At 51.3% G+C, this 10,747-nt stretch overlaps 1 pseudogene; it reads left to right on the top strand.

Annotated features, from left to right (window-relative positions):
* The first annotated feature begins 8,079 nt into the window (after window positions 1-8,079).
* LOC144773777 (uncharacterized) lies at window positions 8,080-8,922 on the top strand (annotated as a pseudogene).
* The last annotated feature ends 1,825 nt before the right edge of the window (window positions 8,923-10,747 follow it).

The raw sequence follows: 10,747 nt of genomic DNA, 5'->3' as shown, positions 1-10,747 counted from the left end.
GACTGTCGTTCAAGGATGGTGATAGCTGTGACTTTTGTACATTACACAGAAGATAGAAATCCTGCTGTGATACTAAGACTCCTCATACATAATAAATTAGGCTAGTTTTTGAAGAAACACAAAATATAATGGGAGACACCTTTTTGAAGAAAGGGGAATGGGTTTGTAGTCAACAAATATCAAAGGGATCCCTTTTCCTGTTATTTTTGAAACCGGTGAGACTAACTAAATAGTCCCCCAGTTTGACTGTATTTTATGGTAGCCTCTGAGTGTGGTCAATTTTTAGGGTTCCACACCACAACATAACAAATTCGCAAATCTATCATTGGGAAGCGACAAGATCAGCGGGATGAAGAAAACTCTCCGCACAAAATTTATACCATAATGACGAGTGAAAAATATTGCATTATGATATCCTAATATAGTGGAATATAACTACACATTCCACCGAAAAGGAACAGAGGTTGCTAGGAGCATCGGACACATAAAAAGTTCCGGCCCTAGAGTACAACTGAACAGCTGGAACCAAAACAGGTTTCCAATACCATATAACTAAGTGAATCCTTTCGAGCTGCAACATGAATTTTACCCAAGAATTGTTTTAAATATAAGAAAGCATTGTCCTGAAGAAGGTGACCCACGTTTTCACCGAAACGCCGCGTCAACAGTTTCTTGCTTTTTAATTGTTTTTGTAATACTATGTAATGCTATGTTTTAATAAATGATATGGAAAATTGTTTTTTATAAGATATTGGTAAACCAACAGATCAGATCCCTTTTTGTTACAATAAAATTCTGAATACAAAATGTAAAACCTTTTTTACATCATTCTTGTTCACTTTTGACATATATCTTAAACTATCTCAAGGGTTGCAATCGCATTGTTTAGATTAATGATGGATTTGTGAATTGTTATGTTGTGGTGTGGAACTCTAAAAATTGACCATACTCAGAGGCTACCATAAAATACGGTCTAACTGGGGGACTATTTAGTTAGTCTCACCGGTTACAAAAAAAACAGGAAAAGGGATCCCTTTGATATTTGTAGTTTTTGAAGAAAACCACGATATTTATTCAGCACCTAACTAGGTAAAATGTCAGCGCCAGAGCCGCTATGTAGAGCAAGGTAGTGGCACGGTTGCGGGCATGTACACCGACAAAATGGCATCTCAGGATTGTGCATGCGCAAGGAAGTCAGGCAAGCCTGACCCTCCTCTGACACAGCGCTTCGCGTTCTAGTGTTTAGGCTACCTCCGGTCGTCTTCACTTCCGGTTTCGCCGCGGCCCCTTCACTCCCTATGTCGGGTCTTTTGCCGAAGTTCGAATGCTCGTCTCCTGTGTTGGAACTTTGCTATAGCCTTCGCCTTCGCCACTCCAGGACTCCTGTTCTCCCTGCCTCCGCTTCTTTGGATTTGGCACCTTCTGTTCCCGCACTGGTCGGATTGGACTTTTACGACGTGGACTGGGACACTCCTGAAGTCCCTTCTTCTCTTCAGCCTCCCGGCCTCTTGAAGATTCTTCTGGCTGGCGGGCCGGACATTTAACTCAGCGTTCCGTTGAACTTGCCGGATATTTGTCTCCTGTTCCGTTGGTCAGCAGACGTCTGGGTTGTTGTTGTTCTGCCTTCCAGCTGTGCTGACTCAACCCCCTGGCCTCCTGATTTCTGAAAGCAGTCACAGACCGTGGATACGGTAACAGCGCCTTCGCACTGCATTTTGTTTAATTAATTTTATGAACTTAATTTTGTTAAAGACACTTTTTCAAACACTTTCACGAACATACCACGACGGTTTATTCATTTCCTGAATGTTAAATCTGCCACAGGACCGCAAGCTACCAGAGATAAATATTTCCCTAATATTTGTGTTGGCACAGGTGGGCTGTTTATTTATAACACTAATTATATACCAAAGAGGTAACATAATTGAAGGGCTCACAACTTTATTTTTTGTCCACACAATCAAAGAATTGTGCAGTACGACATCTATTTACTTCAGTTCAACATTAGAGAAGGGATTAGTAAGGTAATTACGTATCCTGATTTTTGAGGACAGGTCATATTGTGTTCAGACTGTCTTCTAACCCATTTGTCCATTCTTTTTAGATATTCTGAATTAGAAGTCCTGTGGAGTCTGTATACGTCAAGGGATTTCCCTATTTTCCCTTTGTTTTGTTTCCTTTCTTCCCCTGGATTACCCTTTTTGACTGGCAATTGCCAGTCCCAATAGGTGATTGGGGGAAGTCGTGGACCTTTCTTCAGTTCCGTGGCGCTTCCGCAGAAAAACATGGTGAGAACCTGACAGGTAGGACAAATGTATGTAAAAGGTTGTGCAGCTACCTAGGCCTATATTGGGGTATATTGGAGTTCATTACAAACTAGGGCTAAAGGAAGTAAGTATTCTAAAACCTAAAAGTCAGTTGCTGCTAGGGAACGTATGTTCCACCTATAACAGGGTGACAGGCACAATCTTGCAAGAAAAAATATATATGTAGGGAGGATTACATGGTGTGCATATCACCGAGTGATACACAGCAGACGAATGAGTAAAACAACAAGAAAAATGGAATAATTATAATCAAATATAGTCAACTGTGCAGTGTGCATATCACCGAGGGACGCGCAGCTGGAGAATGACTAGCAACTTAAGTCTTAAGGTATTACCGGTAGAAGAATATGAAGATCTCAGTTCAGGTGTGCGCATCACCGAAATAAGCAGTTAATGAGATGAAAAAAATACTTGAACTTGTTCCCCGATTATCCAGATGAGGGAAGATTGATTGTATGCCGATCCGTTAGATTTTTCTTCGAAAATGGAGTTTGATAAGCACAGATGTACGTATCATTGTAAGAAGGCTCTCGATGCCGTTGAAATCAAGGGCGACTATTCCAATGTATGAAAATGGTTGCTTCGTGGTCAGTGGCATTAGGCGAGGGGTCTAATGTCCGGAATAAGCTTGTAGAGAAGAAGAAAGTAAGACGAGCACCAGCCACCAAGTGACGTATAAAAGGAGAAATCTCCGTCAATGTCATTGTCTGACATGGATACACGAGCTTGTAGAAGATTGCCGGACCCCGGGGGAAGCACAGTCGCAGACTAGTCTTCCCCCAGGGTCTTTCGCGCGGGGATAGGACAGGAAGGGGATGAGTTAGGTGGGGGGTATGTAAGGCACAGGGGAGGAAGGGGACTTTCTCTTCCTGTTGCCTGGCACCATCGGGAGGGTTGTGAAAAAGGTTAGCGGAGGTTAGTGTAGGCGTAGTGGTGTGTTTTTTCTTTTGGCCCGGGGTGTTTTTGGTACCTTTACGGTGTCGCGAGCTGTCTGCCGGCAGCTAGGTTTTATTCTCGCTTTTTGTGGAACGTCCGGCCAAGTCGTGCGCATCTTCGGAGGAGGTTCGGGCGGCCTTGTTGCTGTTGGCCCGCGCGGGCAGGGAAGACCTGCTGCAGCCGGGCGTGTTAGGGAAGGCGTGGGTGGGGGCTGCGAGGGCCACGCGTGCTGCCTCGGCCGGGGTCGCGGCCGCGGTCCTGGCATGCCAGGATGACGTTCCTCAAGTGCAGGGGCGTGCGACCGAGCGGAGGGGGGTCGGAGCACCCAGAGACTCGGCGCGGGGCAGGAAGCGCAAGAGCCTGCCCCTGCGAGTCTTCCCTTCGCTCGAGTTTCTGCCTGGGGCCTCTGGGGCTGTGACCGGGGGCGTGGAGCCTCATGTTGCGCAGCCGGAGGGCACTCAGGGGCTGACTATCCCAGTGGCAGAGGTGGGGCTGAGCGGGGGGCCTGTTATCTCCCCGGAGGTTGGATCTCAGGCTGGGGGGACGGCCATGGGCCAGGCAGGTCTGGTGCAGAGCGAGGAGGAACCTGTTCTCCAGGCTCGGGCTGAAGATCAGGCTGTGGGGGGCGAGGGGCAGTGGGATGATGTTCCCATCGACCTGTCCACCAGCTCCAGGGCTACGGGGGCGGGTGTGTGTCCGGGGGGTCAGAGGGCCCGGATGGGCAGGGGGCTCCTGGGCTCCTGGGGGTTGGGGGGTGGACCCCGGGGTTGGTCCCTGGGGGGTTTGTCCCCCAAGGGGGGGGGGGTTACTTGGGCTACTGCCCGCCCCCTCCCCTCCCGGGCTGGGGTCCCATGTCATGGGAGGACAGGGCCAGGGATCAGAGGATCCTGGAGCAGATACAGGACATCAGGTGGGCAGAGCAGACTATGGCCAGGGTGGGAGCAGTGTGGGGGGCGGAGATGGAAGGGCCGCCGACCCCGACCTCTGAGGAGGAACGGACGGCGGAGCTGGAGGAGGCGCAGAGGCGCACAGCAGGCAAGAAGGGGTCAGCTGAGTGCCCCAAGAGTAGGATGGCAGGTGTAGGGACGGCCAGGATGGCTCTGAGGCCCGATGGTGCTGGGGCCCTCTCAGGTTGGAGCGACCTGAAAGGTGGGCGGGGAACCAAGCCGGTGGCTGTCGGCAGAGCCCGAGGGTGCCTAGCGGGGCGCAAGACGGCCCTGAGACGCAGGCCTGAAGCAGTAGGGCAGTCCGCGGCGGCTGTCCCTCCACCGAGGGCTCGGGCACCGGCGGCGTGGGTGTCGAGTGTGTCACGTGTGAAGGTTGGTGTGCAGAAAGGTGTGAATAGAGCGGTGAGGGATGTGTCGAGTGCGCCTGTGGAAGTGGAACCGGTGCTGGAACTGGACTATGACGATGAGAGTGAGGAGCTTGAGGAGGGGGAGGTGCGGGATGACTCAGCCGGCCCGCGGGGCGTGGTGGACAACAGCGAATTTGGTGTTTTGCAGGCCCTGACGACGACAGCAAGCAAGAACAAGGCGGTGGCGGCGGAGACCTCGACCCCCAGAGGACGGCCCCGGGAGCGGCTCCCCACGGTCACAGGTGAGGGATCCTGGTGGGTAGTTTGGGACGACGACTCGAAAGGGGGTAGGAAGAGGACTTGTAGGTCAGTGGGCGTGGGGGACGGGTCAGTACGGGAGCCGGCGACGCCAACGGGCGGTCCACCTGTGGAGGGTAAGAAGGTGGACGGTAAGTCGGTGGCTGCGTCCGAGGTGCAGACGGACAAGGGGGACTGTAAGGAGGAGAAAGGGGGGAAGCTGCCAAAGAAACTCCCCTATATGAGTTTGGCGATGCCCTTGGGGTCGCATCTTTCTGAAAAGGTTAAGGCACGGATCTGGAAGCACGAATTTGTGGATGTGTTTAAGTTGTTACACAGGGAGGTTCAGGCCAAGGAGGGCTCGAAGGAGGAGGAGTGGGAGCTGACGAGGCGGCCCAGGGTGCCGGTGACAATGGAGAACTGGACTTCGGCATTCTTGATTTATGCCAGTATCTATTGTGAGAGGTATTTGGACCGGGCTATCGCGCTTTTTAAGTACATGGACATCATTCGCAAGGCCCAGATGCAGTTTGGGGGTTTGCCTGGTTGAGTTATGACGAGGAATTCAGGGCGAGAGTTAGTGCAGATCCAGAGAAGAGTTGAGGGGAGATGGACCAGGAACTTTGGGTTCAGTGGATGGCGTTCACGCATTCTACTGCGTCCACACACACGGCTAGCGGTTTGCCGGTATCGTATCGGTCCATTCCGCCATGTCCCACCCACAGCGGGGCGGGGGGGAGTGCGGTGCCCAATACACTCATCTCTGGTCAGCCCACCAACCCAGGGGGATATTCGACGGGGGCCTGTTGGAGCTATAAACGGGGGTACTGCTCAAGATACCCCTGTAAGTTTAAACATGGGTGCTCCAAGTGTGGCGGGAAACACGCCCTCACTCAATGCCTTACACTGGTCACCCCCTCAGAGCAATGGTGGAATGCCAAAGGGCGGGCCACCCTGGACAGAAGGGCACCTACACCGGTTAGGGTGGAGGCGATGGCCCCGTGGCTCTCGTGTTACCCAGATCAGGAGGCGGCGGCGCAGCTTTTCTGGGGTTTCACTGAGGGCTTTAGGGTAGGTTATCAAGGCCCCAGAGTGCATAGGTGGGCGGACAATTTGCGGTCCGCCAAGGATCTGCCGGGAGTAGTAGCCCACAAGTTGTTTAAGGAGGTTGAGGAAGGAAGGGTGGCCGTCCCGTTTACTGACTGGCCTTTGGAAGATCTGATCATTTCTCCACGGGGGGTGGTGCCAAAGAAGGAAGAGGAAGAGTTTTGGATGATCCATCATCTCTCGTGGCCGGAGGGCCAGTCAGTGAACGACTTTATTGCGGTGGAGGATTCGAGGGTGCTCTATGCTTCTGTGGATGACGCGATCCGTTTGGTGAGGGTGTGCGGGACGGGGGCCGAATTAGCGAAGTGTGACATCAAGTCGGCTTTCCGTCTGCTGCCTGTACATCCGGCGGATTTCTCGCTCCTGGGCATGCAGTTTGGGGGGGGCCATCTGCGTGGGCAAGGTTTTGCCCATGGGGTGAGCCATCTCTTGTGCATTGTTTTAGCTCTTTAGTACTTTTCTGCAATGGGCAATGGTGAGGATTAGTGGGTGCCGCGAGGTCACTCATTATTTGGATGATTTCCTCTTCCTGGGAAGGGCTGGATCTGGTGATTGCGGCAGGGGCCTGTCGCGGTTCCAGGAGATGGCTAGCCTTTTTGGTGTTCCCTTGACGCCAGAGAAGACGGCTGGTCCCAGCTGTTGTCTGACATTTTTGGGGATCGAGTTGGACTCTGTAAGGTGGTTGGCGCGCCTTCCGGAGGCCAAGTTGACTGAAATTCTGTCATGTCTGAGGTGGGCGGTCGAAGAAAAACGTATCCCCTTGAGAGCGGTGCAGAAACTTCTGGGTTTCCTGAACTTTGCGTGTAGAGTGGTAAGAGCAGGGCGGACGTTTTGCAGGCGTCTCGGCATGGCCATGTCGGGTGCGGTGCTTCCACACCACAGAGTCAGGATTTCCATGGGGGTGCGGGCTGATTTGAGGACCTGGATCATATTTTTGGATGAATTCAACGGAGTGTCACTGGATTTTTATGAGGACAGGGCGGTTTGGCAATGTCAAATTTTCTCTGATGCAGCGGGGTTTGGCGGCTTCTGGGACGGGAGGTGGTGCGCTGAGAGTTGGCCTGCTCACTGGTGGAAACAGGGGAGGAGCATTGCTTTCCTGGAACTCTTTCCTTTGCTGGTGGCGCTGGAGATTTGGGGGAGTGAGTTTCAGAACAGATCAGTGCTCTTCCACGTCGATAACATGACAGTGGTGGAATTGGTGAACCGCCAGAGAGCCAGGGACCTGAGAGTGCTGCGTTTGTTACGGAGATTCATGCTGGCTTGCCTGCGGCTGAATTTGGTGTTTCGGGCAAAGCATGTCCCTGGGGCGAATAATGACATTGCGGATGCTTTGTCTCGTTCGCAGTGGCAGCGGTTCCGGCAACTGGCACCGGGACGGATATGTGCAAGATCAAGCTGCCGGACGGCATCTGGACCTTGGGGGAGTGAGGATGATTGGCCTGGTGGAACGATCAGTTGCAGACACCACGAGGAAGACGTATCGGCTGGCATGGTCAGAGTTTGGTGCATTCATGGGTTGGAATCAGGACTCAAGCATGGGTGACAGGTCCGGAGTGGAACAGGGTGTTAAACGCTTTGTGCTGTGTTGCATTGATAAAGGTTTGACTGCTGCTACAATTTCTGGTAAACTGGCAGGGATCTCGTTTTATTGTACTTTGTTCATGGGGTTTGATCCGACGAAAGATGTGATTGTGAGCAGGATGCTCCGAGGGTGGGGTAGGGAGTGTATGGGAGGGGGGTAGACTGCGTGAGGCAGTTACATTTGACCTGTTGGTTCGGGTGGTTGGGGTGTTGCCGGGATGCTGTTATGATGCTTTTGAAGTGAGGAGTTTCCGTTTGTGTATGGTTTGGATGTTTTTTGGAGCGTTCTGGGTGTCTGAATTGTTGGGTACGAGGACGACGGCTGGTAGGGTGTTTGAGGAGATTCGTGTGGATGGAGGGCGCCCGGGGATTTGGTTGGGGTGTTCAAAGACTGACTAGTTGGGTAGGGGGAAGTGGGTGTGGCTGAATGAGGCGGATGGTGGGGCAGTGTGCCCGGTGGCAGAATGGAGGTCCTTCTTGGGGACTGCGAGCGTGACGCGAGGTGAAATATTCTGCCATACATCGGGTGCACGAATGACGGCTGGCCAGTTGTTGGCGGTGTTGCGCATGGCTTTGCGACGGCTGGGTTTGATGCTTCTGGTTTTGGGACCCACTCTTTTCGCATCGGGGCCGCGACAGCTGCGGCCCGTCTGGGGTGGTCCTGGGACAGGATTCGGCGGATTTGAAGATGGAAGTCGTGCTGTTGTGAGCGGTATGTGAGAAAGTGAGCCGGTCGTGGGTGTTTCATTGGCTGGGACGCATTTTTGTGTTTCTGTGCTAAAAAAATTTTCTTTCGTAGGTTGCGTGGGTGGACCAGGGTCTAAGACGGTGACCTGGATTGTGGGGCACTCCTTCGTGCACTGGGCGTCTAAATATGCTGAACAACAGGTGTACGGCCGTAACCTGGGACTGAAAGGACATTTGCATGAGGTACACTGGTGGGGTAAAGGAGGCATGCGATGGGGGGCACTACTGCCCTGGCTCGCCAAAATGGTATGCAAAAAGGATGCCCGGACCTGTTGATTATTCACCTGGGAGAGAACGATCTGGTGCAGCTGTCAGGTTTGGCGCTTGTGCAGCTGATGCAGAGGGATCTGGAGGTATTGAAGTCAAGGCTTGCAGGGACTTGCATTGCCTGGACGGAGTTGGTGCCCAGGAAAGTTTGGAGGGTGGCAATGAAGCACAGGGCTATTGAGAGGGCACTGAGGAAACTCAACAGGGCGATGAGACTTTTAGGTGATCTCGCACGGAGGAATTCGACTGGAGGAACCTTTAGTTTTCAGGGACGACGGAGTGCACCTGTCTCGTTTGGGGAATGTGTATTACATGATGGAGATGAGAGATGTGGTGAGCAAGTTGTGGAATGAGGCTATCTGATGTTGCAGGGAGTGAGTGCGAATGAGTGCAGTGAGCAGGAGGACAACGGACCCGTGGGGGGGTGGAGGAGGGAACCGCCATACAGGGGGTTCCCTGGTTGGCGGTGCTTTGAAGGGATAGGGGGGTCAAGAGCGGGCACACCCATCCCTTGGGGGGGAAGTTCGAATGGCAGATGGAGGCATGACTGGAAGGACACAAGGAGCGGGTAGGATGACAGGTGATTGGTGGATATGGATGAGGTACGGCATGGGGCTTGGAGTAGTTGTGATGAGGTGGAACGGGTGAAGCGTGTGAGAAGTGAAGTGTTGATTTGGGGTTTGAAGTTATTTATTTGTTAATGTTTACTGTTATGCAAGATTACGCAGCCTGGTCTAATACATGGCCTTTTACGCTTAATACACTGCGTGGTCTATTTATTGCGCGAGGTGTGCCGCGAGAACACGTCTCGCTCCGGTATGTGAAAGAAAACAGGAGCATGCGACATGAATCTGTTGCCGGTTCTAAAACACACTCGTCCTTTCATGTAAAACGACTCGTAAAGTATTTTCATTAAAGCCATGCAGTTCATACCTGGGTAGGTAGTCGCAGAGCAATCGTCAAAACAGATAGTGAAGACTTGAAGTAGATGATTTATTTTCTCTTGCGGCAGATGTAGTCCTGCACGCAGAGGGTTCCACCATGTAGCCAAGATCATTGCCAAGATTCTGTTGTAAGGACACTGGGGCCTGGATACAGTTAGATAGGTTTATTTGTGTGGCTACATGCTCGTGGAACCAGCAGCACGTAATGGCTCCACCAGGCACAGCTGCAATTACAAACTCTAATTTCAAATTTCAAAGCAACACATTATAATGTCACTTGGCAACAAGAGACATTCTGCATAGTCAAAAAGAACAAATGCAATAAGAACTTGCTTTCTCGCCCTAGGTGCGCCAGGTATGCCCAGACGTGGGTTCTGGGCTCACTGTGCCACTGGAATCAAGCTATCCTGGCTGAAGAGGGGTGAAACCCCGAAACCGGTCCTAGGATGCTTGTTTCCGGTCCAGGGAGGACTTGGTTTGGCAGTTCGGGCTGGACTGTTCCCATGAGACACAGGGTCAAGACTGATTTGCATATGGCCAGGTCTAAACTGGGGTGGCATGGTGAGCAAAAGAATGATGGATTTAACCCAGATCTCTTTACTGGGGGTGAATGGTTTGATTTATTCTACATTCCGTCCATCAATTGTGTGTCTTTTGCATTCTACATTGTCATGCAGTTCTATGAGAGGACTAATTAAATAACAGAGATAGTAAATCCCCACCTAAAAACAACAAACACAACAATGTCGTAATGGCCCTCTCAGGGGAGGTTATGTGCAGCATTGATACCTGTGTGTTAATACTGATAATATGTGCATATATTCTACTGTTTAATCAACATCATGCCTGAGGTTTGTGGAAGAGGGGTACTGTGTAAACTGTCATAATCATTATGTACTGGAGTGACCCTGCATATATGTGCTCCTTTATTGATCCATGTCGCACTGGCTTGTTGGATTGTAATGGCATTGTTTGTTTGAAATGTCAATAAATAAAATTGAAGAAAAATAAAACACATGAACATACTACAAATACCCATTTTGATCTGTGGAACTCATAATAATACCACACCTGGGAAAACCCCAACTCTGCATTATCTGTACTGGAAGCCACTGCACCTTACACCACCCATTGCCCCTGCCAGCTGACAACAACAATGCCAACACAAATGAAAGACATCACACTCTGACAGGTGAGACCATTCAGACTATTATAAGCCCTAAAAAGCTATAATAATGGCTTAG

This window comes from Lissotriton helveticus, chromosome 8 (assembly GCF_964261635.1).
Source record: "Lissotriton helveticus chromosome 8, aLisHel1.1, whole genome shotgun sequence".
Taxonomy (NCBI): Eukaryota; Metazoa; Chordata; class Amphibia; order Caudata; family Salamandridae; genus Lissotriton; species Lissotriton helveticus.
This window is presented reverse-complemented; position numbering and strand designations above follow the sequence as displayed.